The sequence below is a fragment of the Cornus florida genome, unplaced genomic scaffold (genome assembly GCF_030987335.1).
Source record: "Cornus florida cultivar Cherokee Brave unplaced genomic scaffold, ASM3098733v1 CherokeeBrave_3.0.0_Hap2_Chr06, whole genome shotgun sequence".
In the NCBI taxonomy this organism is placed as follows: domain Eukaryota; kingdom Viridiplantae; phylum Streptophyta; class Magnoliopsida; order Cornales; family Cornaceae; genus Cornus; species Cornus florida.
In genome coordinates, this window is record NW_026775576.1 from 81,135,353 (window position 1) to 81,154,554 (window position 19,202).

Sequence of the window (19,202 nt, forward strand, 5' to 3'; positions counted from 1 at the left end):
TCTCTAAAACTCTCACTGTCCCTGGTTACTGGTCAAGTACGTCTTTCCATGACAATATCAAAGAAAGCATTTTCAATGCAAGAAGAGGGAGAGAGAAAAAATAGTAGAAGTAACAGTAGTAGTTGGAGTTTGTTGAGTGCACGCGAGGCAATTCTAGGATAGTTTTTCTCACCTTTGTATTCACAAGTAGTACTTTGTTTCTGTACCTTATCCCTCTATTCACTCACACGTCAACACAGTATTAAACTAATCCTCAACAATAACAACGTCACACTTTTGACAACAAATGAGAGAACAAGCCACTCTTGTAAAGTCCATGAAAGGACACAACTCTCAAATTGCCAATCAAAGATTTTTTTTTTGTTCAATGAAAAGAAGTATTTTGTCTCAAATTCAATCAAAAGATTTTTGTTCAGTCAAATAAATGTTTTGTCTGTATTGTTTTTTTCGTTTTTTTCTTCCTTTTTGATAGATAAATACTCCCACACTTCAATAATTATCACCTGTGGGTTGATTCTTGTTAAGGAGCTTAAAAATATTAAAATATCTTTGTATGATTAATTATGTTATTAAAGCGTGTCAAAATATAACAAAAATTGGATTAATATAAAAAATATAGGGAAAAAGAAGGATATCTTACTGTCATTCAAAATATAAATGTTACACAAATGGAAGATGAGAATAATTACTAATTATCAATTTTATATTTATTTTTAAATTACAAGTAAACTTTTATTTTATTTTATTTTATTTTGATAATAATTTTTTATTTTATGAGATTAAAAATAACAATTTCTAAAAATTATTTTATGAAAACACTCTTGGCAAACATGACTTACATATGAAAGCACAGTATATATATTTTTAAATAATTATCTTTTTTTTTTGTTTTTTTTTTTTTTTTTTTTGAGTTCTTAATACTAAGTAGTTGTTTATTAGGTGACAGAGTAAGTAGGCCTAAGATTTTTTTTTTTTTTTTCTTATCTTTTGTAACTAAAACTATTATTATTATTATTTTTTTTCCTCCAAATTAGACAAATGGATTAAAATAAACTTGGATTTTATATATATATTTATATATATAGTAGAATTTTTGGAAGGAAGTGGAAAGGCAGAAGCGACAAGAGGCACGGAGCGCGGGACTTGGGGGTTTGGGAGCTTGGTTTGGGGTTCGGGATCTGACTTTGTCTCTCTAAAATCTTTGTCAAAAAAATGTACGCGTGTTGGGGCACACTTTTGTCAGTATGCACTCCACACGAGCGCATCCTATTCCCACTCCACTTTCACACCTTCACTAGATTCCCAACATACCACCACTAACAACAAGACAAAACTAACCAAAATAATCACATGAGGTTGCTTCCATCTGAGCTTCTATCCCAATTCATTAACACTTAAAAGTTTCGCTACTTAAAATTCAGTTTTTTTTTTAAATCTTTAGATCTTGATTTTTAGTTTTATTAAAAAAAAAAAAAAAAAAATTTGTAGTATATGAGTTAATGACATTGCCAATCATGTTAAATAAATAAATAAATGGTCCTACTTTAAAAAAGAAAAAGAAAAATCAATTCAATAGTTTAAAGCAAAGTTGGTCAGATAGTTATGTTGGACTTTAATTCAATAATTCATGTAAAAATCAAAAATATTTTTAATTAATTAAAGAGTAATTTAGACATCGTATCTGATAGATGATTAAAACATAGATACCTTTAAATTTTGGACAATAACCTTAAAATTCTTTGTGATCGTGTAAAATATTAGGTTGCTTTATTCCGATTAAGAATTGTCATTCGATAGGACTAACTAAGGGTTTTAAAACTCTTATATAAAATAACAACAACAACAACAACAACAAGTACGACTTCTCTATAAATAAACATATCTCAATCTTTCTTCATATTTTGAAAACTTAGATATAGTTAAAATTAAATCACACTAAATAAGTTTGAAAACCACCATTCAACGGTGTACAACCATATTTCCAATTAGATTATCAAATTAACAAGTATAACTCAATCGCAGAATCCTATTTTAAAAAAAATAATGCATAGGATTATAAAATAATTTTTATTATTTATATATAACAATTTACAACAAGTTCGAGTCCAACAATTTATTTCAAAGGACTGAGGAGATAGAAAAAGTTTTAGAAATGTGTAAGGGTTAATGTAAATAAAATTTGATGTGAAAATAATTAGTATATGTTATCATTCTCTTCCTGTGCATGATAAGATCAAAAAAGTGAAGAGTTCAAGATCAACTCCAATATAGCTTTCCTCATAGTATTTATTATATATACATTTATATACTCCGTATTATATATATATATATATATAGAGAGAGAGAGAGAGAGAGAGAGAGGAGTGTTGTCTTTTTCTGTGTTGTTAGAACAGCTTTATCATTGAAATAGGAAAAAAAATAAAAATTACACTTCTACATATTATATTATATGTCTCACCATAAAATAGCGGAATCCTCGCAAGGAAATCGGGCTGATTTTTGGACCGACCTTTGTATCTGTGTGTGTGTGTATTTCCTATTAAAACAAACCCATTAGTTTATGTCATGAGGACCACTGCTAACTCATTACCCAATCACAAATAGACCACTCCTCCCACGAGTGGGACCCAACTAACTCTATTTAAATCACGGGTATTGTTATATATACACTTATTGCTAGTTGGATATAATATTCACTTTGCAAAAAGAAATTAATAAATAAATAAAGATGAGAAAGGAAAAATCATGGAAGTTTTTAGCTTTAGCCCGTGGAATTTGGTTATATTGATTTTGATCTTTGATTAGGGTCCGCTAAATATAAATTGTGGTTTAAAATAAAATTTTAATAATAAAATCATTCAATGTTTATTATTTTAACTATTTCTAAATTTGTTCATCTGCCACTAAAAAAAACCGACTTTGAACATAAAAAGTAAGTAATATCTTTATATTATAATAATATACTCTCTCCGTTCTATATTAATGATCCATCTTTAGGTGCGTTCCATACTAATTATCCCATTTGAAAAATTAGAGCAAAACAAAACGAAACAAAACAATATTTTCATACTTACCTTTCAAGTTTTTCAAAAATTCAAAACCTAATAATAATTTGGTAATTTTAAAAAGAGACAATGCATTAATTGCATGTTCCCTTTAAAAGCCCTAATAGTAAAATTGTACAACTAATATGGAACAAAATGATATATTACATTTTATATAATGGAATGGCAAAATTGTCATTTTATAAATCTAGTCAACAGGTCTACCATAAAGAAAATATTAGAGAAGTTGTTAGGCACACTCGTCAAATTTTACAGGAGATTAAAGTAACCTATGTATAATTTGTCCAAATCTCAATAGAGATGAGTGTAATTTATCTAAAATTCTATATGTAAACTTTCTAATTGTTAATAAGGAGTATATTAGTTTAAAAACTAGGGGGAAAAATATGCTAGTTTAAATAAATTAATCAACTTTTTACAATTTTGATGCAAAATTTATAAAAAAGCACTCAAAAAAGAAAAAAAAAAGGATCATCAAAATAAATATATTTGGAGAGTAAATTATATTAAACCAAAAGTTGTCCAACGTTATAGAGAGATATAATTGGCTTATTATAGGCACCTTAGGCAAAGACTTCACGGCCTAATATCAAAAGCTGTACTGTCTTCAATATACATACACACATTTAATAAGATATTAAAGAGATTAAAAATGGTCGATTTTAGAGTTACAAATAAGAGAAATTATATGTTGCAACGATTGTAATACCGACTTGGTATAACTTACGATTACAAATAATTCACCAAAACAAGTGAATTACTAACTTTTTAATTGTACTGTAAATCCACTTTACTTTAATGAATTATTTGTACCTATGAATTATACCACGTTATGATTACAACAGTTGTAATCATGATATACTTGTCGAAATATATTGAAGGCTCCTCTGTAAACCTATGTGTGTCACTGTGTGTATATGTTGCATATTTATATATATCTTTATTATAAGCTTAGGAAGAGGAGACCTGGTGGTTCAGTGGAGTATAGTTTGGGGGGATGACTTATGTTGTGGGCACCACGTTTTTTCTTTATTCAAAGTTGTTGTTCTTGGTCCAATCTTGCCTACTTTAATTCACCAACTCTTCCAAGAGACTTTTGATTACTTTTCTTTTCCGACTTTGCTTTTTTGAAAATTTGACATTGTCTAACCCACCACATAATAGGTGAAAGCAATAGCTATAATCCACTAGCAATTCACGTGTAATTACTACTTAATTACCCTAAGTTTGAATCTTATGATGGGAAGGGGGGACTTTCAATTGTTGACAAAATTTGAAATTTGGTTGTGAATATAAATGTTATGGGACCATGCACTATGATTTAGGATTTGATTAGATTTTGGTTAATTTAAGTCATTAATTGCTACAATTTCATAGGTACATGTCACTACCATCATTGTCATTGTTATAATTACTTCGATATTAGGTACATGGCATGTTTAAATTTTCAAATTACATGTCTTGTCAACAAAAAAGAGGAAAAATAATTGGATATTAAGTTTGGTTTCATTTAATGAAACTCTTGACATACATTAATTTGATTTCATTAGTGTATCACATATTATAAATTTGATTGATGGATAAAGACAATTTAAAAAATAGATTATTATAGTTCTCCAAAATTTCATACAAAGAAATTCGATTCAAAATGAATTAAGAGTAGTCAAATATCACAATAAATAAATAAGGGAGATGATATTGGCGTTTCACTATTATACTTAACGCTCTATGTTTGCGTTTTTTTTTCTTTCGCTCTACTCATTGTAAAGACCAATAATGAAAGAGAAGACAAAAAAATAACATAGCTTATGTTATGATTTTAAAGCTCAATGAATGTGTAGGAATAAATAAAAAATTGGGATAGAAAATCCAAACAAATAAATCAAGATGAATCGAGATTGAGATTAAAACGGAACAACAAATTTATCCTTTAAACATAATCGAACGCTCTGCTCGAATTCCTCGAACAATAGAATTCTTTTCTTTTTTTCTTTAGAATTTTCGTCGATACGAATTTCTCCCCAGCAGCTACACATAGCCGTTCAAGAGAGCTCATAAATACTTTAACTTTCTCAAAAATAGTATACTCTCAAACTACGCCATGTGATTCAAACTCTAAACCAACAAACAATATCCAAAAACAAATTCAAATAATCCCACTTTTAACATAACCATAGCATCCAACAGAACACCATAAATTTTTTGGAATTTATAAGTAACAGAGATGTGATGTTGGTGATTTGGTAAGCTTGTAGTCTTAGAGTGAGAGAAAAAAAGTAAAGAATATTCGGAGAGCTTTGATGATATAAAGAATGTGAAATAATATTGATGAGAACAGAGAGCGTGGTAGAGAAGATGACAGACAAAGAAATTTTAGGTTAATAGAGAGAGGCAAACATGACAATAAAAATTATTTGTGTGACTCCTGGACCTTTTTGTAATTTTATTTTAGAATAATTAGAGTGTGGACCTAGGAGTCTGTTTGGGATTGCTTTTCTACGATTTAAAAATGTTTTTATTTGAAGTATTATTTATGATTACCAAATTTAGTTAGTAGAGCATTTGAATGAAATTACAATTTATAATTTTTTAGGTTGAAAATTTTGGATAATTATTAGACAATTTTGTCATTTTCATTTTTTATAAAAAACAATTAAACCCCTTTTTTAATAAAGTTGTTATTATTAAATATGGTAACATCATATCCTAGGAAATTATTGTAAAATTAGTAATAGAAGTATTTTAAAAAAATTGTTACCAAATAAATTAAAAAATAATGTAATTATCAAACTCAACACGTTTTTTACTCACAGCAAATCATAATTTTTTGACAACTCTAATAATAAATTCAAAATTTTAATTCGAACAACGACCCAAAACGGGCTCGAGGTTGGTGGAATGCCATTAACCAGTCATAAATAAGACTATTCCAATTTACGGAATTGGAAACATTTTTAAGTTGGGGGTGTAAGTATCAATTTTTAAATAATAAAAGAAGAAGAAGGTAGTTACATTTTTTTTTATCCTATATATAAGGTATCCTCCATTTCGTTTCTCTCCCTCTGGCTAAGACATCCACTATCTTGACCTTACACTCTGATATTTTATTTTTCTATTCTATATATTCATATATATATATATGTGTGTGTGTGTGTGAACATATTTCTCTACTATATGTGTTCATAGGTAATGAGAAATACGACTTGCACGATGTTTGATAAAATTGTAAATTTTAAAATTTAATTTTAAGTTATGAAATTTTAAATAAAGATTATAAATTGAGAATGTTTTAATACTTATTAAAATTTTAAATATTCAGTAATAAGTGAAGTTTTTTCTCACATAAATTTAGAATCATAATGAGTCTAACTTGACTTGCTTTAATGAATACTGGTTGACATTCTATTCTGTTTAATCAGAGTTATTCATAAATAATTCATGGCAAATTTGCAACTCTATTTTTAAATATGTGGCACCACTATATTAAAAGATCACCAACTAATTTTTTTTTTTGGTTGACTATCACCACCTAATTTTGCTAACATTATTCAGGAATGTTTTCTAATGCAAAAAATAAAAATAAATAATAAATTATTCATGAGGTCTGCTATTATCACGATGGTACTCTCTCACTAGGACAATGCATTATTAGCTAATGGATTTGGTCACATTTATAACATCATCAATCTTATTTGATGGTTGAGAGCACAACCGAACTCACATGAAAAAAAGCTCACAACTTAATTATTTATATATTTAGATTATACTCCTATTTAGTCAAAAACTGAAATTTAAACATTATAAAAATCTTAATGTTAACTCCTAATTGTATTTTGAGTTCATTACATGCATGATTCGTAATTTTAACACCCAAACAGTTGAATGTATTCAGAGAAAATTTTGATTCGTGTTATTAAAATCACGATCCTCTCGTGTATAAAAAGAGGTCCAAAATTTTTAAGTGCATAAAAAATATGTCGTTTTAATGCACATGCAACTCATTACACTGAGACATTTATCTATTAATTTGATAAGCATATAATATATAATGTTGTATGTAGGCACATTCCTATTTAGTAGTCGTGGGGGCATTTGCTCTCACTAAAACAAAAAATTGGTATTAGTCATATATAGTTATAAAATTCTCTTTTTTGTACTAATTATCCATAAAATTTTAAGTTACTCTTACTAAAATTACAATAAACTCTTCCATTTTCTTTTTGAATGAAACGAAGATTGATTGGTACGTGCACATTTTTAATATAATAGTGTTAGAGCATCTCCAACGGTCCTAGAAATTTAGGCCCAATCTGTTACATTGTGGGTCGCCAAATGTGAGCCCAAATTTATCCATCACTCTCTCACGACCCATTCGGCGATTTCCGGGCCGAATGTATAATTTTTTTTTAAAAAAATCAGCTCAATCCCAGCAGAATTGGGTCCCAGGGCATGTTTGGGAGAAACAATTGCCAGAAATTACTTTTTTGGCTTTTGGCTTTTTTCTTTTTTCCTTCATCAACACAGTTGAACAAAAAGAGCCGTTAAAGGCACTATTTGGCAGGAATAGTGCTTAAAAAAAGGAAAAAAAATTCAATTTGTTTTTTAAAAAGAGCCAAACACCCCCCCTCTCTCTCTCTTTCTAAACACAGTTACACACACTCTCTCTACAACGGCAAAAACCGGTGCCCTCTGTTTCTCCACTCTTTCTTCTTCTCTCACTTCTACTTATCGCTCTAAAGAAACCTTTCCCTCTCTCTCTCTCTCCCTCACCTCTCACTTCGCTCGCCAATTTCTCTCTTCTTCGCCCTCAATCGCTCTCTTCCTTCGTCCATTTCAAAGCAAAAGCTCCCAATTCCGGCAATTTCCTCCGCGACTATCCGTTTGGATTCTATCCCTGGGATTCTTCCGATGAAGACGTTGGTATGTTCTTGATTTCTTGCGTTTCTTTCTTGATGTTTCTCTTTAGACTATATATTTTTAATTTTTTTCAATTGATTGCTTAGATGACTTTTTGTTCATTTATTCTCGATCCAGTTCACGTCTGACCGAATCTGAGATCTTATTGTATCTTGTAGGATGATTAATTAGGTTTTGATTTATAGTTAGAGAAATCTTGAGCCCATGGTTGGTGATACTACGTATGTGATATGCATACATTGGGTTAGATATTCAAAGCACTATTCGGTCCTTTAAATGCATTAAAAAAGTCTTTATCAATTATAAAGATACGAATTATTTCTTGTTCTTGGTTTCACTGTTCAATACTTGGAACTTTGATTCTTTGCTTCCTGTCCCAACTTGTTATAAAGTTTTGAAGTTTTTGTTTATTTTCCGGTATTAACTATTAAGGGTATTATTGATATTTCACATTCGTCAATTTTATGTTTTTTTTAAATAAATAAATAAATAAGGGTAAATTAGTAATTGTATCACTTTGCCTGTCGGAAAGTTATATCTGATGGCCTTAAAGGGGGCGTTTTGTTTGCTTTTAATAGTTGAGTAGAGAAACTTACTTCTAAAAATAGTTCAGGATATTATGCAAAAATGATATAGTTTAGGCGTATTTTTTTGCTCTTTTGCCTATTAATAATCCATCCTTACATTTAGGACTGTTCCCATTTAAAAAAATGGACACATCATTTTTAATTACTAAATCAAAGATGATGGGTAATAATCATTTACCAAATCAGATACAGAAATTTAATTAATATAAAATAGGATTTGTTCATTTATTATAGGGTTAAGTGCATTAAACCTCCCTCAACTATGATCAGATTGCACCAAACCCCCCTGAATTAAAAAAAAACACCCCCTAAGAGTGTTGCAATTTACCCCACACTGTCAAACAACCGTTAAGAAAGAAATGAAATTACCATTCTGTCCATTAATGAAACTACTCCTTTCATTACTTTGGGTGTTGATGTGGCATTTGTAATCCCTCTATCAAATCAAAATTTGACAAGTCATCCTATCTTAATCAATAATTTTGCTGACCAAACAAAAAATAATTCCCTCCAATTAAAGGATGACAACTCAATTAGTACTAATTTAAATGTATTAAAAAAACTGTAGTACTCGTATGTATATATATTTTGATAAGTAAAAATACTTGTGTGTATATATATATATATATAACAAATTTTCTTCTTGCCTCTTCCCCATCCATGGACGCCATCACCGTCATCTCCCATGGCGGCGCTTAAAATGAAAATTAAACACATTTATCAACAGATCCAACCCAATTGAAGGATACCCATATCATTAACAACTTCAATCAACTCAAAAATTCAAGCTTCGTATTTTTATAACATGATTGGAAAAGCAATTAAGGGAAGGGCATATTGACTACCAACCAAAATCAACCAAAATAGAGAGAGATCCTAGAAAGAGAGAGAGTAGAGAGAGAAAGTGATTCAAATAAGCAATGATGAGGAACATAGAACAGGAACAAAAAATGGAGATTCACAAGAAGAGTGGAGGTTTAAGAGAGGACTATATATGTATATTATAGTAGCTCTCTCTGTGTACAATCAGGCAAATTCAAATCAGAGATAATATTGCAAATTCACCGACACCTCTGCCTTCCTCGACACAGAATTGGCCGCTGCGAAGCCCGTTGCCTGCTGCCTAGGCCGCGCCGATGAGCTGCTCCAACTAGCGATGTTTCGGCTTGAAGACGACTTTCAGATCACTGACTGATTTTTCACCTCTTCATCGTTCTTGTCATTGTCGGAGTTGGAGGTCAAAAAGTGAAATAAAAAAAGAGAAAGAGGTAGATTGGAGAGAGAGGGAGTGGCGGCAGCCATATATGGTGGAGTTGGAGGTGGTTCTGAGGGATGAGGCATCTTTGTGGGGGAAGGGAGAGCGGTGGTGGTGGCGCCATGGACGGTCGATGGTGGTGTTGGCCATGGACAAATGGTGAAGGTAGTTGGAGAGAGGAGAGGACGGCAGATGCAGCTTTATATATATATATATATATATATGGAAATGGAAGAGAGTGATGTATATTTGTATATAATATTTATTTAATAGTCATAAGGATATTTTGGCCATTCTAAAATTTTGCTTAATCGCGTCTATCTCACGCGCTTTCTGGGCGTTAAATTTTGGACGGTAACTAACAGTTTGCAACTAATATAATAGTTTGGGGGGTTAAATGTCTTTTTGATAGTTCAGGGGGGTTTTCTGAAACAGAGAAAAAAGTCCAGGGGTGTTTAATGCACTTAACCCTTTATTATATATTGTAGGACCTAAGGCAACATTTGGTGTGCAGGAATGAAATGAAATGCAACTTTGAATGGAATGATAATGAAAATGGAATGGAATGAGTATTACCATTCTAATATTTGGTGTGACACGGTGAATCGTTATGAAATGGAATGATTATTACCATTCTATTGTTTGGTTGACTATCATTAAATATGGAATGGAATGATTTTTCTCAAAAATACCCTTTTCATTATTTTTTAATAAAATCAATCTAATGAATATTTTATCACTACAATTTTATACAAAAATGGGTTGAATACTTAACTTAAGAAGCTGATGGAAAGACTAATATATATATATATATATATATATATATATATATATATATATATTAAGATTGATATCAATCTCAATAATATATAATATATATATACAGGCAGTGACCTAGCGGTATCAGTTTTTTACCTCCCAAAGAGAGATTAGGGGTTCAAGTCTCAGAAGAAACAAGTGTGTATGAAGTACCAACTAGGAAAAATATATATATACATATATTTAATGATATATCAATCTCAATAATATATAACATGGTTGAAGGTTCTGTAACTTTTTGTCAATGTCAGTTCTGGGTATATTCAGAAGAGAGTGAAGGTGAAAGACCTTTACCATGTCTAATAAAGAAGCTCGAGAAATGTAAAAAATGGAATGTGAAAGATTTTTGGTCTATTGCCTTTTTGGAATATGATGAAGGGCTTATTGGAAATATTACAAAAATATTTAATCTTACTATGGAATAGAATGACCATTCCATAAGTTTAGTAATGGAATGGATTTTCATTCCCTGGAATCAATTTTCATTTAATTGGAATGGTCATTCCATTCCATTCTTGCACACCAAACAAACGATTGGTTGGAATGGACATTCCATTCCATTCCATTCCTGCACACCAAACGTAGCATAAGTATTATAAAAAAAAAAATTACTGTAAATCAAAACAAAACAATCTTTTCATAATTACCCTTCAAGTTTTTCAAAATTTCAAAACCTAATTATATACTTACCTATTTAAACTTTAGAGGATAACTTGGTAATTTTGAAAGGGGACAATGCATTAATTGCATGTCCTTTTTAAAATTTCCTAATAGCAAAAATAGACAACTAATATGGGACCAAATGATATATTACATTTTATACAATGGAAGGGCAAAATTATCATTTTATAAATCTGGTGAACACGTTCATCAGAAAGAAAATACTAGAAGTGTCGTTGAGCACACCCCAGCAAATCTCAAGGAGATCAAACTAATAAACGTTACTAGAAGTGTCGTTGAGTACAACCAGCAAATCTCGGGAGATTATAGTGATAAATATTGAAAGGTTTACCCATCTATTATTTGTCCAAATATAAAGAGAAGTGAGTAATATATCCAAAATTCTATGTGTGAACTTTTTGATTGTTAATATTTTAGTTTAAAAACTAGGAAAAAAATATGTTAGTTTAAATATAACGCGAACAGTGGGATGAGGATGAATTACCTTTTCATAATACATACATATATGTGTTGGTATATCTATACATTTTGTATATACAAAATACACCTCTCTCCACTTAGATTGAGCTCCGAGAATTCAAGAACCATAGCAGCTCTCTGAAATTGGATATTTTTGAAATTGGGTTCGTCTCTCACTTTCTGAACTCATTAGCTTTTACTTTTGTGACTCTGAATATTGGTATATGTGTTATACATTACATATAATCTTGTTTATTTTTGGCTTTTAGTTTAGTACCCATTTTCTGAACAATTTCAGAGTTCTTAGACATGCTATTATCATATTGAATGTGCTTGGAGGACAGAATCTTAGTAATTGTTTGATTATTATATATTAATTTAATCTTGGATTAGAGATGCTTGTTGGGTTCTCTGCCATTTATTAATTAGTAGTAATTTGAATTGCCAATGGATGGAGTTACTAACACATTGGTGACTAGCCCAAAAGCTCTATGTTTGTAATCTTCTTGATGAATTGGGTATTTGGCTTGTGCTATTTATTTAATCAAGGCCTGTTACTCACTGGGAAATTTAACCTTTCAACAATAATGCATGCTGGGTTCCAATGAGAGTTTTTAAAACCTCACCTATATTAAAGAAAAGGCGTTTCAATGAGGGTTTAGAAGTATTTGGGTTTTGGTCATTTTTTTTTTTTTTTTTTTCGGGTTAGGTAAGTACTCACACACATTCACAAATAGCACACTGCAACCCTCACCTTCCTTTTGAGGGAGGAGAGCTTATACCATTGGGCTAATGGCCAATTGCATACTTGTTCAAGTTATAATCACAAGTTACTTCCTGTTGACGAGCTCTGCCACGGCCGCATGCCACGTATCATAGCTATAAAAGGATTACACTTGGTTGCTCCTAATTGGACCACGCCAATATCTGCCTGGCATCCCACTAAGTGATCTCGAGCTACTTATCCCCTCAAGCTGAGAACCTGATGCGAGGAAGGGGTCGCTACCCTTCTCTCCTCTGTGGAGCTACCCTTCTCTAGTAGGATAAGTACCTTCTTACACACTGGATATGAAGCTCTATCTTGCATAATAGAGTTTCAACTGTAAAGGAGCAGCTCGCCTCGAGCTGGCTTGGTCGCCTGACCCTGGGTCGAGCAGGGACCATAGTCTTAAGGAGCCTAGAAGGCAGACTCCTGAAGGACCTCTCTCACCCATCTTTGGCTTCGGGAATCTGAGGCATAGTGGACAGGCGGCTAGAACCCAAGGTGACGCCTCGAGAGGAGGCCAGCACGAGAGGGAGAGGATTTTCACTACCCAAAGCTCGAGCTCATATCACAATGGCGCATTAATTTTGCCAACTTTCTGACTTGACCCGCATTTAATGTGGGAAGTGACCCCTTCCTCGAACCACTATAATAATCGCCTTGGGCCACCAAGCTGTGTCCCATCAGACAGAGGCACGGTCGAAGAGCCTGCAGATAACGGAGGGTCCGCCCTCGTAACCGGAGGTTCTTGACCAGAGGAACTAGTATAAATATAGGAAGGTTAGTTATTAAAAGCAGGACCAACTACCCTGGAGCTCGAGTTACTTGGGTATTTATTTCTGCCTTCCCTCTCTCAATCTCAAAGAAGAATCTCTCGTGTTGCTTGGGTTCCCATTTGGACTCTAACTTCAGCATTCTTGACCAACGTGGAATTGTCTCCTCATCTCTAAGAACTACTATCAACACTTCCTTTGCCCATTTTATAGGCATTATGGGTAGTTATTTCTATAGCTTTGTTTTCTTCTATTGTTAAGAAAGAGTTTCACATGTAGGTGCTCCTTCTGAAAAATAGGATCAGAATTTTAATTGACAATTATAAAAACTTTTGCAATAATCTGTGCATAGGTAGTTTTGTGTTGTGAATCTCGACTAAAATACCAAAAGCCTCAGAACTGGTAGAAAGAGATGAGTCAGAGTCTGAGCTGTAAACAAACATATTTTTCCCTCTAGTTTATTTAAACTAACATATTTTTCTGTGGATTTTTGTCTAGACTACTTCACTCTAGCTCCTTTTCCCTCTTGCGAAGACTAACCTTCCCATTGTGATTGTCTGTTCCAATGTGAGATCAATAGTTGTTACAGAAGGGAGTGCTATCTCAATGGCCATATAAGGAAAGGAATCGTGCGCACGGGCTTTGATCCTCTTTACAATATGAAGAAAGAAACAAGGGTCAAATTTTAGACCGCTCACAGTAGTTCTACCTATAGTTTCTGTTCTATGTAACCTCTCTTAGGTTGCCCTCTTCGTGGCACATTTCTTGTTTTTCCTTTGGGAAACTCACAATCTACTCAAAATTACAAACCTCGACCAATGTAGCCAAAATCCCAAAGGCAGGTGCAACACACCTATTCAAGGCCATCTTAATTATTTGGGATTTTAGCATACCATCATGCTTCCATATTTGATTTCAGTTACTTCGTTATATATGTCATCTTGGAGAACTTTTTTTCTTATCGGGAAGCTGACACCTTCTAGTCCAAGTAACACTCTCAATTATCCTCTCCATGCTTTTCTTTCTGGCAGCGAGGAAAATCTCAAACTCTTCTTTCCAATTAACTATCTCCTAATCAAATTCTCTATGGTGATTCACTCTCTGATAGCAGACAGCTATGTACATTTTTGGGAGGCAACTTATACTCTGCTCCATGCCTTTTTTGTGACTCAAAACTAAGACAACAGATATGCCAGTAGTTATATAAATTTTTTATTTGCCAACGGTGCCATGATTTAGGGAACACTTCAAATCGTAGCTGTTGAAATATCTCTGATATTGCATTAGTGCATTGATGTTGGTTGGATTCTTTTACCCTTCTGGTTTCCAGTGATGGGGTCAATGTGAGCGAGGCAAACATAAATTCCAGGATTTAAGTAATGAGAAAGTCAATTTGATATACTGTATATGCATAAATCTATTTTTCATTTGCTTTAAGTGCATACACTCCAAATGGACTCCAGGTTCCCCCTCCCTTTTTTTGGGTGACTAGAGGGGTGTCCCATCTTTTGGACGAGACTAATCCCTTTAGACATGTGGTAGGGCCTAAGGCCACATGCCAGCTTTAACTAACAAGCGTAGTTCTTAATTAACCTTCCGTCCCTTGGGCTTAACATGACAAGGTTCTTGGCTTTTAAAAATCATTTAAACTTTATGAGTACATTGATTCAGGATTAACTCAATTGAACTGATCCCTGATTTCAAGAACTCAAGACATATTTAAGGTCCAATAGGATTCCAAGTATTTTAAAGCCAAGTTGAGCAGTCAAACTAGTAGAATCTGATTCAAGCCCGTTACTGTGTTTGAATTTGAGTGCTCGTATGATGTTGCATTTCCTTTTTCCTTTCACGTTTTAGCGTTAGTATTTGGTACATTTGTGCATCATGTTTCTTAAAGACATTAATTTTGTCTTCTTTTGTTGCTTTATTTTTCGACAGTGGAGAGGAATTTTAACTAAATTACCCTTTTGTACTTGTTCAACTGAGATTGTATTTCTGATGAGGACTATCCGTTGACTACCTGTTTGTGAAGCAATTCATTTGTTCAGAGTGTATAGCCCTTTGTTGAATAGCAGCAAAACATGCATGCACACAAACACACTTGCACAGAAACCCAAACACAATAAAAATTGGATCCTCCACACGATGCTCTTTCAGCTCATCACGTGTAGCACATACATCCTTATGTGAATTTGTAGATTTAATTTGCTATTTAAAAATGTTCTTGGCTGTTTGAACCAAGGTGACAAATTAACGGTTTGGAAGTTCTAGTCTCCTGTTCACCAGAAAGCCATTACCAAAAAAAAAAAAAAAACTGATTGATCCACCATGGTGCTTAAAGTATATGGTCGCTTTGAATTAACAGAGTGAAATTTTGAATTCCTTTTTCCTTAGTTTTAATGAAAACATTGGGAAGAAATTCAAAAAGATATATTTATGTAAATGCCTGCATGATGTTGTTGGGAAGACATTTTTTTTTGTATGCTATATTGGATTCTTCTTTACCTTTGATTTTCTTTTAGTGTTTGTGTCAGCCCTTTGGCGGACCAGAAACGTCAAAGATTGAGAAGATAATAAAATGTTGAAAGCATCACTGGGGGCTAGGAACACTCAATAATTGGTATTATTTTGCACCCTTGTTCGTGAAATTTAAACATTATAAAAATCTTATTGTTAACTCCTAATTGTATTTTGAGTTAATTACATGCATGGTTCGTAATTTTAACACCTATCAATTGTTTGATGTACTTGATACTTGAGAGAAAATTCTCATTCGTGTGATAAAATCATGATCCTCTCTCGTATAAAAGGAGGGTCAAAATTTTTAAGTACATAAAAAGTATGTTTTAACAGTTTTAATCCACATGCAACTAATTACATTGAGACTATTTATCTATTAATTTGACAAGCATATAATATATAATATTGTACACAGGCGCATTCCTATTTGGTAGTCCTGGGAGGCAATTGCTCTCACTGAAACAAAAAATTGGTATTAGTCATATGTACGTATAAAATTCTCTTTTTTCTACGAAGTATCATAAAATTTTAAGTTTCTCTTACTAAAATTACAATAAACCTCATTTTACGAAATCTTCACTTTTCTTTTTGAATGATGAGAGGTTATAGGGTTGAATTAAGATCGTATTTGGGCCCAATCTGCTTCATTGTGGATCACCAAATGTGGGCCCAATTTTATCAATCACACTCTGACGACCCATTTAGCGATTCTTTGGCCCGCATATATAATTTTTTTTAAAAATCAGCTCAATCCAAGCAGAATTGGGTCTCAGAGCATGTTTAGGATAAACAATTGCCAGAAATTACTTTTTTGGCTTTTTCTTATTTTTTTTTTCTTCCTCAACACAATTGAACCAAAAAGCAGTTAAGGCACCATTTGGCAGGAATAGTGTTTTAAAGACTTTTTTGGATTAAAAAAAAAGGAAAAAATTCAATTTGTTTTTTAAAACTTTATTTTTTGCACACCTGCTGACCAAAACAGTATCTTAAGGACTACATTGGCTTGTTTTTCCCTAACAAAATGAAATTTATAAATAAATTCATCAAATGATAATGGATATAGTATTGTATACATCAAAAAAATAATTTACTAAACATTTTAATCAACAAACAATTTAATTATTAAAAGATCTTGATGAGGAAACCATTAGATTATTTAGATTGAAGAAGATGGGAATTGATATTTTGTTAGAATGATAAAGATGAATGTAGTGATGATGAGATAAGCAAATAACTATTTCTATATATATAAAAAAATAAAAATAAAATAAAAAAAAATAACTGTTAGAAAAAAATCATAAAAGTTTTTTTAATAAAAATATTAAAATATTAACATTTTTTAAAATCACCTTTGAACTACATGCAATAAATAAAATTTCAAAATTTCAAAATGCTAACGTGACTCTTGAAAAGACTGATACTGCTCTTGAAAAATGCTAACGTGGATTTGTTGAATAGCCAAAATTGGACAAAGTCATTGGAGATGCTCTTCTCTATACTATATTTTCGTTTTCTATATAATAAATTTTTTTTTTTTTTTCATAATTGGTATGATATTATAATAAAAGATCAAGAGTTAGACTTACAGGTGCACAGAGATGATACCCTCGTAATAACATAGTAAGATTATACTTAATGATAAACCCTTCTTCCAGTACAAACTAAAAAAAGTGACCTGAAAAACTCTATAGAAGCTCGAAAATTGATTAGTGATGAACATCAGGAACTTCATAAAACATGTGTTTAGCTACAGCCTACAGCCCCCAGAGGTCTAGAGCAAGTCCCATGGAGTCTGGCATTTATCTCCCGCCAAATCCCCCAAATGATGATAATAATGTTATTTGTGTGTGTATGTTTTAAAAAATACAAGGAATTGAAAAAATACAAAAACTGAAATTTTAACATTATAAAAATCTTAATGTTTAATTTCTAATTGTATTTTGAGTTCATTACATGCACGATTCGTAATTTTAACACCTGTCAAATGTTTGGTGCATTTGAAAGTACTCTGAGAGAAAATTCTGATTCGTGTTATTAAAATCAAGATCCTATTATGTATAAAAAATATATAGTTTTAATGCACATGCAACTCATTACATTGAGACGATTTATCTATTAATTTGACAAGCATATAATACATAATGTTTTACACAGGCACATTCCTATTTAGTAGTCGTGGGGACAATTGCTTTCACTGAAATAAAAAATTGGTATTAGTCATATATATGTACTTATAAAATTCTCATTTTTGTACTAAGTATCCATAAAATTTTAAGTTCTCTTACTAAAATTACAATAAACCCCACTTTACGAACTCTTGACTTTTCTTTTTGAATGATGAGAGGTTATAGCGTTGAACTAAGATCAATCAGTACGTGCACATTTTTAATATAATAGTGTTAGAGCATCTCTAATGGTTCTGGAGATTTGGGTCCAATCTGCTCCATTGTGGGTCGCTAAATGTGGGCCCAATTTTATCAATCACTCTCTGACGATCCATTTAGCGATTCTTGGGCCCGCATGTATAATTTTTTTAAAAGTCAGCTCAATCCAAGCGGAATGGGGTCTCTGGGCATGTTTGGGAGAAATAATTGCCAGTAATTACTTTCTTCTCTCTTTTTTTTTTCCTCAACACAATTGAACCAAAAGAGCACTTAAGGCAGTATTTAGATTAGTGCTTTAACGGCTTTTTTGGATCCAAAAAAAAAAAAAAAAAAAAAAAAAAATCAATTTGCTTTTTGAAACTTTATTTTTCGCACACCTGCTGACCAAAATAGTATCTTAACGACTATATTGGCCCAGAAAAATATTTTTTCAATTTTTTTTTTTTTGTTTTTCCCTAACAAAATGAAATTTATAAATAAATACATCAAATGATAATGGATATAGTATTGTATACATCAAAAAAATAATTTACTAAACATTTTAATCAAGAAACAATTTAATTATTAAAAGATTGTGATGAGGAAATCATTAGAATATTTAGATTGAAGAAGATGTGGATTGATATTTTGCTAGAATGATAAAGATGAATGTAGTGATGATGAAATAAGCAAATGACTGTTTATATGAGAAAAAAATAAAAAAAGTAAGAAATTGTTAGAAAAAATTATTTTGCTAGAATGATAAAGATGAATGTAGTGATGATGAAATAAGCAAATGACTGTTTATATGAGATAAAAATAAAAAAATAAGAAATTGTTAGAAAAAATTCATAAATTTTTTTTTATTAAAAATATTAAAATATTAACATTTTTTAAGATCATCATCGGAGTAAATGCAATAATTAAAATTTAAAAAATTCTTAAAAAATGTTAACGTGGATTTGATGAATTGCCAAAATTTGACAAAAGTCATTGGAGA